General features: G+C 51.1%; 1 non-coding gene across 1 annotated transcript; it reads left to right on the top strand.

Moving 5' to 3' along the window:
* The first annotated feature begins 4,096 nt into the window (after positions 1-4,096).
* On the top strand, positions 4,097-4,169 carry TRNAE-CUC (transfer RNA glutamic acid (anticodon CUC)). The gene has a single exon. It is a non-coding gene; the product is annotated as a tRNA-Glu (tRNA).
* Positions 4,170-4,618: the final 449 nt, after the last annotated feature.

Raw genomic sequence — 4,618 nt, 5'->3', positions numbered from 1 at the left:
AAGTCAGGTATGCCACACATCTCCACACCTGTGCTCTCCGATATCCTGCTTCCACTTGGGTCTCTGACAGCCTGCCCACCCCCTCACAACCCAAGGAGCCTACAAAACACGATGTGTCCTGACTGCCCCAAGTTCTCACAACATCCGAGCTGACCCTCCATCCCCACTCCCCCCAAAAAAAAACAAGCCAGCCCTAAACCCCCATTTGGCCACGGAGTCTTAATGGGGCAGAAGATATCCTCGGGTGCAGGCCCCTTGTTTTTCCAATGAGACACCCCAGGACTTAGGAAGGTGCCTGGATAGGCTCACGATCAAAGCCTCTTCAGGGAATGTCGGGGCCTGGACTAGAACCAGGTCCCCTGAAGCTTCTCCACCAATGTGGCTTTCCCACCAGTGACCACCGTTAGTCTGCAGTCTTTGTATCTGCATGCGCTGGCTTGGCCTCCCCCACCCCCAGGGGCAGGGACAGCTAGCGTGCCCTTAGCCATCTCTGACATGCCCTTGACACAGTGGTATCTGATTATGGCTGCCAGTGTGTTGATGATCCTTGATCTGGCTTCTGGGGGCCCAGACCCCAGCCTCTGTTAGCTCAGCCCCTACCCTCAATGTGGCTCTCAGTGCTGGTACCTCTTCTGGCCCTGAAACCCTGGGAGTTGCCCTGGTATGTTGCTGGACAACATCTGTGCAAGCCACAGCCCCCATCTGCAGTTAAGCAAACCCAGCTGATGGGTGGTCTGGGATCCCCTTCTCTGCTTCTCTGGAGAAACTGGGAAGCCGATGCCCCAGGCATAAACATTTTTATGTAACTTTTTCTACCTCCAATAATGGTAGAATAATATACGACAAGTTGCTGAAAACATTTTTCACCAAAATTCCTCTCAGGGAGAGTCTTTCGTGTGTTCAGAAGAAATTCGGAAATGGCCCAAGCCAGTAGTTCTGAGTGTGATTCCAGACCAGGGCCATCAGCATCATTTAAAAATCACCTGCGACCTTGACCTCGTGAGAGATGCGAATTGTCAGGTCCCACCCCCATCTTGCCGAATCAGAAATGCTAGGGTGGGCGCTTCCCGGAGATTCGGGAAGCCCTTTGTGGTGGAGGTAAGGAAGCTCAAGGACACGATCCAGTGGCAAAAACCAGGGCTTCCCTGCCTTATAATGAGGGAGGGTCTGGTTACCTCCATGGCTCTAGTCAGGGGAGTCCCAGGATGAACTGGAGGGTGAGGAGAGGAGCTGGGAAAGAGCTGGATTGCTCTTCATGACAGAAGGGAAGGGCTTTTGAGGTTCCCTGAGGCCATCTAGAGGGGAGGAGAGTGAAGACAGTGGGCTTGGTGCCGAGTGGGGAAAATGTGAGAGTGAGACCCCCCATAACAGGGAGTAGTATATCGAGGGACCGTCCACGGAATCACAAGCCGTGGGCAGTGCAACATCCCCCCAAACTGTACGACGTGTTGGTAACAATTATAGAGACAGCCACATGTGCTTGGGGGTTCCACACACCTTGAACACCCTGAGAGGTGCTCTGTTCAGCCTGGTGGTCTCAACACCGTGCTAAGCAGAGACTCTGTAAAAAGAATTGTCCTGGCCACACACTCTTTCACCGTGGTCAAGATTTCCGCATTTCCATAACCGTGCCCTTATTTGGACACAACTGATTGGTTTCCCATTTTTTGCTCTCACAGGCAACAAAACCAAACAGAGGGGCTGTGTCATGCTTGGGTAGGGCGAACAGGGCTGGGAAAAGAGGTCCAGCTCCAGGGTAGTGCTGGGGTTTCCCATGGAGAGGTTCACAGCCCGCATCTCTGAAGTGCAAAGCATAGAGCAAATCAGGCACAATCAAGATGGCGACCGCCATCCCGGGGGCCGGCCTGGGTGGTGAGGACAGAGACAGCCAGCTTTGGGGGGGGTCCGCCCAACTTGAAGGAGGCAGTGACATGAGGGTTCTGATACCATGTCAGTGGACGGCAGGAGTCTGGCCAGCAGCCCAGGTACCAGGAAGCATGACTCCATGGTCCCAGTGGCCTTACTTGGACCACGGGCTCCAAGTTCTTGCCTAAGCCCATGAACTTCTCCAGGTCTCAGGGCTGGAGTTGGTCCAGCCTGGGCTTCCAGCTCACGCCCGGGTCTCATGGGGCCTGACCCAGATCCTAGGCAGAGCTGGAAGGCGCAAGGCTTAATTGCGTCAGCACGGAAGCCTGCCGAACGAGCCGACACTCTCAGCCCCTGCAATCAATCCTCCACCCTGTAAACAGAGTTAAAGTGCGACGCCAGCAATTATCAAGCCCATCATTTTCCTCTTCTTCACTAAGTAAATTAGAAAGGCTCTCTGCCCTCACTTTGCAACCGGCCCTCATTTTTAAAGCGTGACTGTTAAAGCATCGCAAAGGGCCATACTTCGAGAAAGAGGTCTCTCATTTGAGGCTCAGCTGGCCAAGAGGCTTGGCCGCCAACCCTGGTTTTGCCGCCAATCCGTTTGTGATGTTTGGCAAGGACAGCACCCCTCTCTGGGCCTCGGTTTCCCCATCTATGAAGAATTTGGACAAGATGGCCTCCAGATGCTTTCCAATCCTCATGTCCATGGGATTGCAGGTTTGCTTGATCACTAGGGATGACTCCGAGCAGACAGAAGCTTGGCTTCTTTTCAATCCGGACCTGACCCTCTCTCTGTCCTTCTCACACACAGCGATGAATCCCCACAGGTGGAAATACACCAATTTTCATAGTAGTGGAAGAGCAGAGGAAGAGCCCCTCTCCCAAGCTTCTTCTGGAAGCAAACCAGAAACATACTTACCCTGCATAGGCCCTGATCTGATTGTTCTACAACTGCGACTGCATTTCCCCTGAGCAGTAGAATAATTATGAAGCCCATTTCACACACAAGAAAACTGAGACACGGCAATGTCCAGAGTATGTTGAATCCAGGTCTGTGAGCCTCCAAAACCCATGTTCGTAGCCACAGTTCTCTGAAGTAAAAAATCTGGACACATTAGCAAAACAAGAACGAATACAACAAAAGGATAGGCCACCTTAACACGAAGGCAATGCCAGGCAAGACACCTGCATGACTGAGTGTATCCAGGTAAATGACAGATGTCCCCAAGCATGCATGAGCCGAAAGACCCAGGGGGAAGCTTGTGGTTAGAAGGCAAGAGAGTATTTGATAAACATGTTCCAGTGTGCCTGGCTCTTTCAAAAATGGGTTCTTGCAGAAGTGGAATGCCAATTATTTTATTTGAAGAGAGTGTGTGGTGGTGTTTAGAAGCAGCATGAAGGAAATTTGTACGATGCCCATTAGTGGCTAAAGGGGAACATCCAGTTGCCTTTGTTCTGATGACCTAGCTCCGTCCCCTAGGTTTTCCATACTGAAAGCCTCAGAATTTACGATTCTAACCACTCAATGGCATTCTAACTTCTTTAGAAGGTAGCTAAGCGAACCACAAAATATCACTTGCTTTAAGGGTTGTCTTTTCCTACCTCCTACCAAAAAAAAAAAAAAAAAAATTACTTTTATTACCAAAAAATGTTTTCTAAAGACAGTGTCAGTTAGGTTCATCTATGACAGACGCTGCCCCTGGAAGGGTCCCCATCAGTGTGGTTTAGTCGATATCCCTGGTCTTCAGTCTTCTTTATCTTTCTCTTGAATACCTCTGAATCATTGATAAATACACTATTTAAAAATCCATCAATGTCAAACCCAAAGGCTCCCAGGTGACCTCAGGAGCCCCCCAGGCTGGATGTCTGCCCAGCTAAGCAGTCCCTGCTGAATACCCAGCTTGTGGCACCCACTCGTACCAGGCACTCTGGTGGCCCTGGAGGCTGAGTAATGGATTTGGAGAACCGAAATCCGGGCCTCATCATTAAGGATGCACCAGGCTGGAGAAACATCTTCTAGCACTTTCAGTGTCGGTGGGATTTATGGGTTGGGACTGAATGCAGGCTAGACGCATTTGGAAGGCTGAAGAGATGCAGACTAGCAGCCCAGCCATCCCGCACTTGCTTCCTCATCAGTAAAACAGAGCGGAACCCACCAACTGTTGTTGGTAACGGTGCGGGGTGGGGGGTGGGGCACTGAGCGGGGCTGTGATTAAAAATGAGGGGTGCCTGGCTGGCTCAGTTGGTAGAGCATGTGACTCTCGATCTCAGGGTCGTGAGTTCAAGCCCCACGTCAGGTGTAGAGTTTACTTAAGGGGGAAAAAAAAGAATAGGAGGATCAGAGGACATTTGAATCTTGTTCCACCACAGTGTGACCCTGTACAAGTGACTGAATCTCTCAGAGCCTCAGCTTACCTCGTCTGTAAAATGGCCATAGTAATCCCTTCCTCAGGGGACCATGGTAAGGATGAATTTCAAGTGCTGGACGCAGCACCTGGCACACAGTGTCTGTTAGGGGACAACTATCCTCTGTGAAGATGCCACTGTCAGGCCAAGTCCAGAAGAGGTGCTCGCCCAGCAGCCAGTCCTTCCCCCGTCAAATCCTTCCACACACATAACCACCGGGGCACCATTGTCCTCCTGGGTCTCTTTTAGACATTCCCATCTTTCCATAACAGCAGAGGCTTCCTCTGTCCTCCATGAATTCTTCCCAGAAACCCAGAAACTCTGGACAGAAAAGAAATACCAG

This window comes from Mustela nigripes, chromosome 2, assembly GCF_022355385.1.
Source record: "Mustela nigripes isolate SB6536 chromosome 2, MUSNIG.SB6536, whole genome shotgun sequence".
Classification (NCBI taxonomy): domain Eukaryota; kingdom Metazoa; phylum Chordata; class Mammalia; order Carnivora; family Mustelidae; genus Mustela; species Mustela nigripes.
The sequence above is the reverse complement of the archived record's forward strand: the minus strand, read 5'-3'. Positions and strand labels throughout refer to the sequence as shown.